The 15,934-nt window shown below is 39.7% G+C and overlaps 1 protein-coding gene across 9 annotated transcripts in view; it reads right to left on the reverse strand.

Moving 5' to 3' along the window:
• Positions 1-15,934, reverse strand: part of WAC (WW domain containing adaptor with coiled-coil) — a 98,577-nt gene that overhangs the window by 44,857 nt on the left and 37,786 nt on the right. The gene's annotated exons all lie outside the window — the stretch shown is intronic.

Below are 15,934 nucleotides of genomic sequence, written 5' to 3' on the forward strand. Positions count from 1 at the left end.
CTTTGTTAACAGTTAGGTCCAAACACTGAAGTGGCAGAGATAAATGAAGACACTCACCAAATTTCATCATTTAAAAAATAGTACTGCCATACCTTATCTTAAATATGTATGTATGGCTACATATTTTAGCACAGTGCTACAAAGAGTTTGTGAAAATTACATGTAATATTCTATGTGCAGGTAGTATACATTATTATGTATATATTACTATGGGGATTTTATACGACACAGTCATGTGTTGGTTAACAAGGATACGTTCTGAGAAATATGGCATCAGGCATATTTTGTCGTGCAAACATCATTAAGAGTGTACTGACAAAAACCTAGATGGTAAAGTCTACTACACACCTCAGCTATGTGGTATAACCTAATGCTCCTAGTCTACAAACCTATACAGACTGTAACTGAAGACTGCAGGCAATTATAATACAATATGTTAGTATTTGTGTATCTAAGCATATCTAAACAAAGAAAATGTACAGTAAAAATATATTCTGATCTTATGGGACCACCTTCAAATACACAGTTCTTCATTTATGGAAACATTATGCGACACGAGTTTAAAAATGGGAGGTGGCACGTGCAAAATAAAACTGAGTTGAACCGCTACCTCACACTCTATGCAAAAATACATTCAAAATGAATTACAGACCTACATTAAATCTTAAAACTAAAACTTTAAAACAAAGTATAGGCGTAAGTTTTCGCCAAAAGTACAAGCAACAAAAAATAAATTTGTACTGTCAAAAATAAAAACTTTTGTGTTTGAAAAGACACTATCAGTGAAAAGACAACATGTAGAACGCTGCTAATCATACATCTGATACAGCGTTTATCTAATTCTACCAATAACAACTCCATAGCTCAATAAAAATAATCTGATTAAAAATGAGTAACAAATCTGAACAAACATTTCCCCAAAGATGACATACAAATTCCCAAAGTGCATATCAAAGACGAACAACGGCATTAGTCATTGGGGAAATGCAAACCAAACCTGCAAGAAAATAACACTTCACACCCACTAGAATAGCTACGGTCAAAAAGACAGGAAAAAACAAGTGTTGGTGAGGATGTAAAGAAACTGGAACCCTCTCATACACACCGCTAATGTGAATGTAAAATACTGCAGGTGCTTTGGAAAAAAGTCCGGTAGTTCCTGAAAATGTTTAAGTATAGTTATCTGTAGCCATAAAAAAAGAACGAAATCATGTCATATATACAAACAGAACACTGGGTACTCAGGGACATAAATATGGAAACAACAGGCTGGGCGGGGCGGCTCACACCTGTAATCCCAGTACTTTGAGAGGCTTAGGAGGGCGGATCACCTGAGGTCAGGAGTTCGACACCAGCCTGGCCAAGATGGCAAAACCCCGTCGCTATTAAAAAATACAAAAATTACCTAGGCATGGTGGCGTGCGCCTGTGATCCCAGCTACTTGGGAGGCTGACTCAGGAGAATCACTTGAATCCGGGAGGCAGAGCGAGACTCCGTCTCAAAATAAGTAAGATGGCAACAACAGAAACTGGGAACTACTAGAAGAGGAGGAAAGGAGGAGGTAAGGGTTGAAAAACTAACGGTTTGGTACTATGCTCAGTACGTGGGTGATGGGACCATTAGTACCCCAAACCTCAGCATCACTCAATACACCCAAGTAACAAATTTGCAAATGTACCCACTAAATCTTAAACAAAAACTTAAAAACAGGATTTCCTCTATTAGTTGAAGATATATACAAAATCCTAATAATAAACAAGTGCTATAATCCTGAGTTAAAACAGAACATCAATGTTTACAAAATAATAAGCTATATGGACCATCAATGTAATTTTTTCTTTGATTGACTGATTGATTCAAACATCTACTTGTGTTTCTAAAATGTACTGGCACTATACTGGCAAACAAGAATAAAGCAGTGAAAAAGAGACAAAAAAACAACACCGGGCCAGGCTTGTGGCTCACGCTGTCAAGAGATCGAGACCATCCTGGTCAACACGGTGAAACCCCGTCTCTACTAAAAATACACACCAAAAAATTAGCTGGGCATGGTGGTGTGTGCCTGTAATCCCAGCTACTCAGGAGGCTGAGGCAGGAGAATTGCCTGAACCCAGGAGGCGGAGGTTCCGGTGAGCCGAGACCGCACCATTGCACTCCAGCCTGGGTAACAAGAGCAAAACTCAGTCTCAAAAAAAAAAAAAAAACACCAACCAGTTACATGAGCCAGCAATTCTACGTCTAGGTATATACCCAGAAGAAATGAAAACATATGCCCAAACATTTGTACATGAATGTTCCTAATGCATCATTCTTGGCTGGGCACAGTGGCTCATACCTGTAATCCTAGCACTTTGGGAGACTGAGGCAGGCAGACTGCCTGAGCTCATGAGTTCGAGACCAGCTTGGGCAACATTGTGAAACCCTGTCTCTACCAAAAGTACAAAAAAATTAGCCAGGCATAGCAGAGCATGCCTGTAATCCTAGCTACTTGGGAGGCTGAGGCAGGAGAATCGCTTGAACCCAGGAGGCAAAGGCAACAGGGTGAGACACTGTCTCAAAAACAACAACAAAAACATACTGTATTATTCTTAACAGTCAAAAAATGAAAACCAAATGTTTACCAATTGATAAGAAAATGTGGCATAGCCATACAATAGAGTATCATTTAGCAATAAAAAGAATGAATACTAACACATGCTACAACATCAATCAATCTCGAAAATATGCTAAGTGAAATATCCTAGTCACAAAAGATCACATATGTATGGTATGTACCCATTTATTCAAAACAATCAGAATAGACATATCTGTAGAGACAGAAGATACAGTAACAGTTTCTTAGAGCTGAGGGTGAGGGGGATGCTGGGGGATGACAGTTAAAGGGTTTCTAAGTGATGTCAATATTCTAAAATGTAAGTGACATCTAAGTAATGTCAATATTCTAAAACTGATTTAGAACATTGCTACTACAGAGTAATTGTGAATACATTAAAAATCACTGAACTACACACTTTAAATGGCTGAACTGTATGTGAATTACACATAAATAAAACTTACCCTCCCACCAAAAAAAGCAATCTACTATACTATACATGTGACTTTAATTTGTCTAGCTTAGACACAAGTCCTTAATTCATCAGCTCTCAATACCTAATCCCACTGGATGCTTTGAATAGAAAATGGTACATGACTGTGAATCTAGAATAGTCTGTACTGACATTCTCTTATAGAAAACTTAATGTTCCTTACAGGCTCTGAGATTTACTGAAGTAAATTTTTAACACAGGAAGCAAAAGCCTAAGTACTGATATATAATACAACATGGATGAGCCTTGAAAACAGTAAGTAAAAGAAGCCAGTCAAAAAAGACTATATACTGTGTCATCAATTTATGTAACATATCCAGCAAACAAAATAAAAAATCTAGAGACAGAAAGTAGATCAGCAACTGGGGAGTTGGGCATTGAGAAGAAAAATGAAAGTTGACTGCTAATGGGTATCAAGTTCTTTTGGGTGGGGAAATAACTGAATTTTATCTCAATTTTTAAAAATAGCCATGAATTCCAGACCATATACAGGGGATATTCTGTCGCTACAATAATACTAACAAATATTTTTGAAATAGAAAAAAAATAGGCATATAAAATATTTTTTAAAAGAGATGGCTGGTCTAACCAAGTTAAGAGCCACCCTGCAGTGAGACTAGCAATCAGGCAATCTGGGCTTCAGTTCAGTTTCTGCCTTTACTTAGGTGGGGGCCCAACTTATGGTCACTTATCAAGTAAGATATTGCTCGACACTGTGCAGGACTGCAATAATCACAACAAAGTCTGAAATGAGATACTTAATGTTACTAATTTTTTTGACCCTTGCCATCTGACTTTTCACTAAAGAATTAGCTAAGATTTCAAAAGTAAGGTTTTTTTTTTTTTTTTTTTCTGAGACAGAGTTTCACTCGTCACCCAGGCAGAAGTGCCATGGTGCAATCTCGGCTCACTGCAACCTCGCCTCCCGGGTTAAAGTGATTCTCCTGCCTCAGCCTCCTGATAGCTGGGATTACAGATGCCTGCCACCATGCCCAGCTAATTTTTGTAATTTTAGTAGAGGTCGGGTTCCGCCATGTTGGCCAGGCTGGTCTTCAATTCCTAACCGCAAGTGATTGGCCTGAGCCACCACACCCAGCCAAGAGTAAGATTTTTATACTCTTTATACATTCTATCTCCTATTCTATTTCTTGGTCAAGTTTCATGTCTCAGCTTAAATGCCCCATCCTCAGAAAAGCCTTTCCTGAGTACACAATTTAAAGCAAGCCCCCATCGTAACACACATCTCTCCTTAACAACTATTTTTTTTTTTTGAGATGGAGTATCTCAAAAGTGCAGTGGTACTATCTTGGCTCACTACAACCTCTGCTGCCCAGGTTCAAGAGATTCTCCTGCCTCAGTCTCCCAAGTAGCTGGGATTACAGGCACCTACCACTGCACCCAGCTAATTTTTATAGTTTTAGTAGAGACGGGGTTTCGCCATCTTGGCCAGGCTGATCCTGAACTCCTGACCTCATGATCCAACTACCTTGGCCTCCCAAAGTGCTGCGATTACAGGCATAAGCCACCATGTCCAGACAATAACTACTTTTATGCAGTGTAATTAGACTACATCCCATATTGTTCCCTGTTTTCTCATCTTTAAATTATGTAAGTAGCTATTCTAAGGGAAGAAAGTATTCCTCTGAGAAAAAAATACAGTTAGAGTAAAACACTAAGTATACGAAAATTTATCAAATTATACTAAGATTCTAAAGGGTGAGTAGGTAATATAGTTAAAAAACTGAGTATCACCCTTTTCCAAGCTGATCAGAGTTACAAGAACAGCAAGCAAAAACAAACAGAGACAGGTACCTGCATGCACGTAGGTGTCTCCAGGTAATTTTTCCTTCTGACCCTAATTAAGCAAGAAGTAGATTTCAACTTTGGAAGCCACATGGAACTCACTTCTCAATCTGAGAAGGAGTAAAAATGAGCACAAAGGAATCCTCAAGTACATGTTATTCTTTTATCTGTCTCAGTTATATTAAAAGAATAAGACAAATTACAAAGATCATCATACACAGGAGATTTCAACGTGGTACATAAGGTAGAGGACAACCTTCAGTCAAGGGACACATTATCAACAACAGCATAAAAGTAGGGAAGTACATAGTTCAGAGGGCAATGAGTACAAGAAGTCTGACAGGAATATGGTTACTGTACTGTGACATAACGAATGTGTAAAGCTGTTACGCTAGACTACTAAGTGGCCTTGGATACTAAACTAAGGAAAGAACAGATCTCATCTTCTGAGTAAGAAATTCTTGAAATTACTTACTTTTCACTTTTAAGCATTTTTAGATGCTTCCGAATGGTACTGGTGGCATCATGAAAAAGCATACTAAAAGTGTATCTTTAAAGGGCCAGGCATGGTGGCTCACACCTGTAATGCCAGCATTTTGGGAGGCCAAGGTGGGTAGATCATCTGAGATTAGGAGTTCGAGACCAGCCTGGACAACATGGTGAAACCCCGGGCATGGTGGCACACGCCTGTAGTCCCAGCTTCTTGGGGAGGCCAAGGCAGGAGAATCACTTGAACCCAGGAGGCGGAGGTTGCAGTGAGCCAAGACTGAGCCACTGCACTCCAGCCTGGGTGACAGAGTGAGACTCTGTCTCCAAAAAAAAAAAAAAAGAAAAGAAACAGTGTATCTTTAAGGATAACACAACTAAAGAAGCGTCTTTCTAGAAAAATGGTTATCTAATTTTTCCCCAACTATTTAAAGCCACAGAATTCTTTCCTTATATGGCTGGCTATACATCCCTCGTGTTAATTCATAAATCAGCCTCTCCCTGACCAATGTATCTACTTTCACTCCATTACTGTTTGAATCGCTATTTCCTTATCACACAATTATCCTTTTATATATTTTATATTGTCTGTCTCTTTCACTAGAAGAGAATCTCTGAGCACAGGGATCTTCCTCACATGCCACTGGAATAATTCCGTAATGAGAACAGTACCCAGGTCTGTGAGTAGACTCTAAAATAAAATAAATGCATGAATGAAAGTACAATACTTAAAAGTGGAGCTGCTGCTATTGCAACAAGGATAGTGGGTGATTAAGGATCAATTCTTAGTTAAGACTGTTCTTAGAACCTCGGGGCTTTATACAGCATCACTTAATAATAAGGGATACAGAGACTCTCTGGAGACAAGCTGCCAAAAGGCTGGTGATAACAAATCTTAGTATTATATCCAAGAATATAAACATCACCTCATCAAATACAACTACTAAAACACAGCAAAAAAGTTTTAAGACAACACACTATAACTGTAATAACAACTAAAAATTCTTATAATAAAAGTTGGTAATTGGTAACTTCAAAATTACTCTAGCCTCCACTCTATTATCTATACAAAATAAAACAAATTGGAATACTTTTCCCAAAAATATGTGGTATTAAAGAGATAAAAGGTAGCATATTACAGCAGAGTTATCTCAAGAAACACTCTGAGTAAATTCTCCCTTACAGATAAGACAATTTCAATACTGCTCATGTGTCTCAGTTGAGACATGTGCACACAAAGCAGTATTTATTCTAAAACTCCATCTGTTTTGAGTGCTTAGTCATCCTACTTTTGTGCTGAGGCAACAAGGGGTGCATTTCTGGATAGAACCATTGATAACCTAATATTGGACACTTCTGATGTTGTTGAACTATGAAATGGTTGTGTTCAAGGGTAAGTACATACTGCTACATTGTCTAAACCAATTAGAGACAGACGCAAATGTTACTTACTATAAGGTACTGTACTAAAGATGAAAAACAAATTTTCAATAATCAGTGGAGGGGAAGCCCCAACAAATTATATTTGTTGCTGATGTTCCATCTACATACCAATTTAATGACAACATGTTATAGACATCTCTTCACTCTCCCTTCAGTCCCAATCTTTCCATTCCCTACCAACCTCCTTGCCCAACCACAGCTCTAGCCAGACTTAGATTATATTAAGTTTACTGAGGAACTATTTCAAACATTTTGAGATTAACTCCCAGTGTATAATACGCTTTAGAAACAGATTCAATCATAAAAGTAATCAACTGCAAAATGCTGACAAAGATAATCATAGAATAAGAGAATTCACAACTATATACTCCTAAGCACAAGAATACAAAATGGCTGAATATTTATCACACTGGCAAAAATATATTAAATGTTAATGTCTTTAAAATATGCTTCAAGTTTTTTTCAAGATGGCCGATTAGGAGGAAGTCGGGATCGCAGCTCCGAAAGAAGGCGCAGAGGGTGAGTGGACGCCGCATTTCCAGAAAGATTTTTACTGACCACAGACCAGGGGATTAACAGGAGGAGGAGCCGCACGGGTCACCAGCGCTGCTGGTTTGAGCGGAGCGGCGCGCCGCTCGGCCTACGCCCTGAGGTGGGGGGAGGCGGATCCACATACAGAGCGAGAGAGACTGAATCACCTCTGAGCCAGCAAGGGGAGCTGAAGCACGGATTCAAGCCAGGACACTCCCGGGCAAGGGCGCGCCACGAATCTCAGAGCCGCTGCTTTGGCTGATGCAGCGGCTCACAGGGCAGCGGATTTTTACTGCCCACAGACCAGGAGATTCACAGGTGGAGAAGCTCCACGGGTTGCCAGCGCCGCTGGTTGGACTGGTGCGGCTGCTCTGCCTGCACCCGAGGCAGGGAGCAGCGGCCCCTTGTGCAGAGTGAGCGAGACCGGATCCCCTCTGGGCCAGCAAGGGGAGCTGAGGCAGGGACTCAACCCAAGAGTTTCCTGGGCAAAGAGGACGCCCCCGGAAACACGGCTGAACACGGGACGGTCCAGCTCTGTGGAGGAGGGGCGTCACCCACCGGGAAACACCCTGCAGTTCCCAGGACAATTTGCCCACAGCAGCTCAACGAAGCCTCTGCAGGCTGAGTGTGACTAGGCTGCCACCTTGTGGGCAGGGAAAACCATTGCAACAGCGGAAAATCATAACGCCCTAATTCCCTGGGACAGACCACCTAGGGGGAAGAAAAGGGGGTTTATGAGTTCAGCTGCTGCAGACTTAAAATTACCAAAATCAGAAAGACAGCAACTACAAAGTCGATAGGTGGATAAATCCACAAAGATGGGAAGAAACCAGCGCAAAAAGGATGAAAACACCCAAAACCAGAACACCTCTCCTCCTACAAGGGAGCACAACTCCTCACCAGCAAGGGAACAAGACTGGATGGAGAATGAGCGTGATGAAATGACAGAATCAGCTTTCAGAAAGTGGATAATAAGAAACTTCCGTTAGCTAAAAGAACATGTTCTAACCCAATGCAAAGAAACTAAGAACCTTGAAAAAAGACTTGACGAAATGTTAACAAGAATGGACAACTTAGAGAGGAATATGAGCGAATTGATGGAGCTGAAAAACACAACACGAGAACTTCGCGAAGCATGCACAAGTTTCAACAGCCGAATTGACCAAGCAGAAGAAAGGATATCAGAGGTCGAAGATCAACTCAATGAAATAAAACGAGAAGGCAAGATTAGAGAAAACAGGGTAAAAAGGAATGAACAGAGTCAACAAGAAATATGGGACTATGTGAAAAGACCTAATCTACGTTTGATAGGTGTACCTGAATGTGACGAAGAGAATGCATCCAAGCTGGAAAATACTCTTCAGGATATTATCCAGGAAAACTTCCCCAACCTAGCAAGGCAGGCCAAGATTCAAGTCCAGGAAATACAGAGAACACCACAAAGATATTCCTCTAGAAGAGCAACCCCAAGGCACATAATCGTCAGATTCGCCAGGGTTGAAATGAAGGAGAAAATACTAAGGGCAGCCAGAGAGAAAGGTCGGGTTACCCACAAAGGGAAGCCCATCAGACTTACAGCAGATCTCTCAGCAGAAACCCTACAGGCCAGAAGGGAGTGGGGGCCGATATTCAACATCCTTAAAGAAAAGAACTTTCAACCCAGAATTTCATATCCAGCCAAACTAAGCTTCATAAGTGAAGGAAAAATAAAATCCTTTGAGAACAAGCAAGCACTCAGAGATTTCATCACCACCAGACCAGCTTTACAAGAGCTCCTGAAGGAGGCACTACACATAGAAAAAAACAACCAGTACCAGCCACTCCAAAAATGCACGAAATGGTAAAGAGCATCAACACAATGAAGAATCTGCATCAACCAATGGGAAAAACAGCCAGCTAGCATCAAAATGACAGGAGCAAATTCACACATAACAATATTAACCCTAAATGTAAACGGACTAAATGCCCCAATCAAAAGACACAGATTGGCAAATTGGATAAAAAGCCAAAACCCATCAGTGTGCTGTATCCAGGAAACCCACCTCACAAGCAAGGATACACAAAGGCTCAAAATAAAGGGATGGAGGAAGATTTACCAAGCAAATGGAGAACAAAAAAAAGCAGGAGTTGCAATTCTCATCTCTGATAAAATAGACTTTAAAGCAACAAAGATCAAAAGAGACAAAGAAGGACATTACATAATGGTAAAAGGATCAATGCAACAAGAAGAGCTAACGATCCTAAATATATATGCACCTAATACAGGAGCACCTAGATACATAAGGCAAGTTCTTAAAGACTTACAAAGAGGCCTAGACTCCCACACAATAATAGTGGGAGACTTCAACATACCATTGTCAGTACTAGACAGATCAGCGAGACAGAAAATTAACAAGGATATCCAGGACTTGAACTCAGACCTGGACCAAGCAAACCTAATAGACATTTGCAGAACTCTCTACTCCAAATCCACAGAATATACATTCTTCTCAGCACCACATCACACCTACTCTAAAATTGACCACATAATTGGAAGTAAATCACTCCTCAGCAAATGCAAAAGAACGGAAACCATAACAAACAGTCTCTCAGACCACAGTGCAATCAAGTTAGAACTCAGAATTCAGAAGCCAACCCAGAACCGCACAGCCTCATGGAAATTGAACAACTTTCTCCTGAATGTTGACTGGATAAACACTGAAATGAAGGCAGAAATAAAGATGTTCTTCGAAACCAACGAGAATGAACACACCACATACCAGAATCTCTGGGACACATTTAAAGCAGTCTCTAGAGGAAAATATATAGCAATAGGTGCCCACATGAGAAGAAAGGAGAGATCTAAAATTGACACTCTATCGTCAAAATTGAAAGAGCTAGAGGAGCAAGATCAAAAAAACTCAAAACCTAGCAGAAGACAAGAAATAACTAAGATCAAAGCAGAATTGAAGGAGATAGAGACACGAAAAACCCTTCAAAAAATCAATAAATCCAGGAGCTGGTTTTTTGAAAAGATCAACAAAATAGACAGACCACTAGCCAGACTAATAAAAAAGAAAAGAGAGAATAACCAAATAGATGCAGTAAAAAATGATAAAGGGGATATCATCACAGATGCCAGAGAAATTCAAACCATCATCAGAGATTATTACAAACAACTCTATGCACATAAACTAGAAAACCTGGAAGAAATGGATAAATTCCTGGAAACTTGCCTCCTCCCAAGCCTAAACCAGGAAGAAGTCGAAACCCTGAATAGACCAATAACAAGGTCTGAAGTCGAGGCAGCAATTAAGAGCCTACCACCCAAAAAAAGCCCAGGTCCAGATGGGTTCACAGCCGAATTCTACCAGACAAACAAAGAGGAACTGGTACCATTCCTACTGAAACTATTTCAAATAATCCAAAAAGAAGGAATCCTTCCCAAATCATTTTATGAGACCAACATCATCCTAATACCAAAACCCAGCAGAGACTCAACAAGAAAAGAAAATTACAGGCCAATATCCATGATGAACATAGATGCAAAAATCTTCAATAAAATACTGGCAAGCCGATTGCAACAGCACATCAAAAAGCTTATCCACCATGATCAAGTAGGAGTCATCCTGGGGATGCAAGGCTGGTTCAATATACGCAAGTCTATAAATGTAATTCACCACATAAACAGAACCAAAGACAAAAACCACATGATTATCTCAATTGATGCAGAGAAGGCCTTCGACAAAATTCAACAGCCCTTTATGCTAAAAACTCTCAATAAACTAGGTATCGACGGAACGTACCTCGAAATAATAAAAGCTATTTATGACAAACCAACAGCCAGTATCATACTGAATGGGCAAAAACTGAAAGCATTCCCTTTGAAATCGGGCACTAGACAAGGATGCCCTCTCTCACCACTCCTATTCAATATAGTACTGGAAGTTCTAGCCAGAGCAATCAGACAAGAAAAAGAAATAAAGGGTATTCAATTAGGAAAGGAGGAAGTCAAATTGTCTCTATTTGCAGACGACATGATTGTATATCTAGAAGACCCCATCATCTCAGCCCAAAATCTCCTGAAACTGATAAGCAACTTCAGCAAAGTCTCAGGATACAAAATCAATGTGCAAAAATCACAAGCATTCCTATACACCAATAATAGACTTAAAGAGAGCCAAATCAAGAACGAACTGCCATTCACAATTGCTACAAAGAGAATAAAATACCTAGGAATACAACTAACAAGGAATGTAAAGGACCTCTTCAAGGAGAACTACAAACCACTGCTCAACGAAATAAGAGAGGACACGAACAGATGGAGAAACATTCCATGTTCATGGTTAGGAAGAATTAATATCGTGAAAATGGCCCTACTGCCCAAAGTAATTTACAGATTCAACACTATCCCCATCAAGCTACCAATGACCTTCTTCACAGAACTGGAAAAAACCACCTTAAACTTCATATGGACCCAAAAGAGAGTCCGCATAGCCAAGTCAATTCTAGGCAAAAAGAACAAAGCAGGAGGCATCACACTACCGGACTTCAAACTCTACTACAAGGCTACGGTAATCAAAACAGCATGGTACTGGTACCAAAACAGAGATATAGACCAATGGAACAGAACAGAGGCGTCGGAGGCGACACAACATATCTACAACCACCCGATCTTTGACAAACCTGATAAAAACAAGCAATGGGGAAAGGATTCCCTGTTCAATAAGTGGTGTTGGGAAAACTGGCTAACCATATGCAGAAAGCAGAAACTCGACCCCTTCCTGACACCTTACACTAAAATTGACTCCAGATGGATTAAAGACTTAAACATAAGGCCTAACACCATAAAAACACTAGAAGGAAACCTAGGCAAAACCATTCAGGACATAGGCGTAGGCAAGGACTTTATGACCAAAACACCAAAAGCATTGGCAACAAAAGCCAAAATAGACAAATGGGACCCAATCAAACTCCACAGCTTCTGCACGGCAAAAGAAACAGTCAATAGAGTGAATCGGCAACCAACAGAATGGGAAAAAAGTTTTGCAGCCTACCCATCTGACAAAGGGCTGATATCCAGAATTTACAACGAGCTAAAAAAGATTTACAAGAAAAAAACAAACAAGCCCATTCAAAAATGGGCGAAGGATATGAACAGATACTTTACAAAAGAAAACATACAAGAGGCCAACAAACATATGAAAAAATGCTCATCATCACTGGTCATTAGAGAAATGCAAATCAAAACTACATTGAGATACCATCTCACGCCAGTTAGAACAGCGATCATTAAAAAATCTGGAGACAACAGATGCTGGAGAGGATGTGGAGAAATAGGAACACTTTTACACTGTGGGTGGGAGTGTAAATCAGTTCAACCATTGTGGAAGACAGTGTGGCGATTCCTCAAGGACCTAGAAATAGAAATTCCATTTGACCCAGCAATCTCATTACTGGGTATATATCCAAAGGATTATAAATCATTCTACTATAAGGACACATGCACATGAATGTTCATTGCAGCACAGTTTACAATAGCAAAGACCTGGAACCAACCCAAATGCCCATCGATGATAGACTGGACAGGAAAAATGTGGCACATATACACCATGGAATATTATGCAGCCATTAAAAATGAGGAGTTCGCGTCCTTTGTAGGGACATGGATGAACCTGGAAACCATCATTCTCAGCAAACTGACACAAGAACACAAAACCAAACACCACATGTTCTCACTCATAGGAGGGTGTTGAACAAGGAGAACACATGGACACAGGGAGGGGAGCACTATACACGGGGGTCTGTTGCGGGGGAGTGGGGGGACAGCGGGGGGGGAGTTGGGGAGGGATAGCATGGGGAGAAAAGCCAGATATGGGTGAGGGGGAGGGAGGCAGCAAATCACACTGCCATGAATGCACCTATGCAACAACTTTGCATGTTTTTCACATGTACCCCAAAACCTAAAATGCAATAAAAAAAAATAATAATTAAAAAAAAAAAAATGCTTCAAAAGAGAGCATGATAAAATTCAAACAGCATTAACAACTAATTGTAGGAATAGATGAATGTTTCCTTAATATGAAAAAGTTTTTGCATTATGATCATTTACCACCAAGCACAAGAAAGAAATTCTCATTAGTCTATTTTTATCATTATATTTAAAAATTATAGTACTATTTTATCTGATTTTCAATAAAAAATGGGTATTAGTATAAGAAGCTACAGAAAAACAGAAAAGATAAGTCAGTCTCCTTTAAGTTTTTTCTTTACGTGCACTGTAACCAAAAACAGAGTCATGCTACTTTGTGTGGGCATTTTTCTATTTAGTATCCAGGAAGTTCTTCATTCATCAATAAATGTGCCTCTACTTTTAACAACAACATTATACTCCACACGTACAATGCATATATTCATATATTGCATATAATCGCAGGGACATATATGTTCTCTAATTACTATTTATCTGGGTGCTGAAATTCCCAACCCATACAAAAAGAACTTAGGCTGGGCACGGCGGCTCACACCTGCAATTCCAGCATTTTGGGAGGCTGAGGTGGGTGGATCATAAGGTCAGAAGTTTGAGACCAGTCTAGCCAACACAGTGAAACTCCGTCTCTACTAAAAATACAAAAAAATTAGTGGTGGCAGTAGCGTGTAATCCTAGCTACTCGGGAGGCTGAGGCAGGAGAATCACTTGAACCCGGGAGGCAGAGGTTGCAGTGAGCCAAGACAGCACCACTGCACACCAGCCTGGGTGACAGTGTGAGACTCAGTCTCAAACAAACAAGCAAGCAAACAAAAAACCTCAGCAGAATCTAATATTGAAATAATCATATGAAAGTTATCTTAAAAGACCTATTTCCAAATGACTTAAAAAGCCATTAATTCAGCAAGTGGAATAATGCATTTGTGTTTTTGCAAACAACTTAGATAAATCAAACAGCAAAACTGACACTGAAAATTACATTAAAAGTTGACTTTCAAAAAGACGACAGCTTGAGAACATGTTTCTATATTTGCCCTCTGTAACACCTAACAAAACTAACAAGAGACCAAAAGGAAAATGTAATCATCTCTAACAAGGCAAGTCACAACTCAACAAACTGTCTCTGACAAATTAAATCCATACTAAGGCCTGGCAAGGTTTCTCAGGCCTGTAATACTAGTGCTTTGGGAGGGCAAGGTGGGCAGATCACTTGAACCCAGGAGTTTGAGATCAGGCTGGGAAACATAGTGAGACACCCATCTCTACAATGGTCTGGTGATACCTGCCTTTAGTCCCAGGTACTTGGGAGGCTGAAGTAGGAGGATCACGTTAGCTGAGGAGGTCAAGTCTGCAGTGAGCCATGATGGTGCCACTGCACTCCACCTTGGGCAATAAAGTGAGACCATGTCTCCATTTAGAGAAGGAAAAAAAAAAGTCCATACTGAAATGCCAAGAAGGTACAAATTCCAATTCTTGTCAAGCCTGTGTATTTTGAAAACTTATAAAAGGTGGGAGAGAAGGGTCATTTGTACCAATAAACTGCCTTTTTATGGCCCAGTGAAGTAGAGAATTCTCAGAAAGGATCCCTATGCCACTCTAAACCCTTGCCCGGACCCCCAGGAGTGATCTGTGAAAAGAGACTTCATCAAATACTATGAACCTTCAGAATAAATATCACCTCCTCACTTTATCACTCTCTTCCAAATATATGCCACCTTTCACACCTCTTTCCTTAACCTGGCCTCAGATTACAAACACCAAATTTTAAGGACACAATTAAAATAGTGCCCAGAAGAATAAGAAGCAGTATCTAATCATACTATCCAGACACATTATCCACTCAAAACAAAGACACACAAAGCCTGTACAGATATGAAATGGGGGTATACAATATTAAAAAAATACTTCAAATTTCAGGAAACCAAAAACTTACATAAACAGAGCCCCCCTCCCCACCCCCAAAAAAGCAGATGCCGGAATAAATTAGAGAAACTTAAGAAAAAAGATGAAATTATTAAAAAATTAAAACAACGTTAGAAGTAGCAAAACAGTAACATGGCTGAAAGCAATGTCAATCATAAGGAAATAAAACAGAGAAATACCATAAAGCACATAGGACAAAAATGTAAAGTACTTAGAGATAAGATGTCCAATATGAAAGATGAAGCCAATATATACAAAACTGAGGGTCCTAGAAAAAAAAAAAAAAAAAAACAGAGAGGACATTTGAGGGGATAATAAAGCAAAAGTTCCCTGAAATAAAAGATCTGAATCTGCAAATTGAAAAGGACTCACCACATACCAGAAAAAACAAAGAACCAAAAAATACTGACACATATCCTCATACACTGGTGTAGCTGCTGAATTTTACCCATAAAAAAAATTCTAAAAGCATCCCAGCAGAGGCACATCACTTACAAAACAAAAATAGGCTGACCTTGGACTTTTCCACAGTAACACTAAATGCCAGAAGACAATGGAGTAATGTCTTATGCTAATAAAAAATAACTAGATGTGACCCAGAAAATTATTTTTCCGTCTAAGATGTCATTCATGAGTAAAAGCAATAGGAAGACATTCTTAAGTACACTGAATGAAAGGAAACTTCAGAATACAG

This window comes from Aotus nancymaae, unplaced genomic scaffold (genome assembly GCF_030222135.1).
Source record: "Aotus nancymaae isolate 86718 unplaced genomic scaffold, 86718_ANA_hifiasm-v0.15.2.pri h1tg000077l, whole genome shotgun sequence".
NCBI lineage: Eukaryota > Metazoa > Chordata > Mammalia > Primates > Aotidae > Aotus > Aotus nancymaae.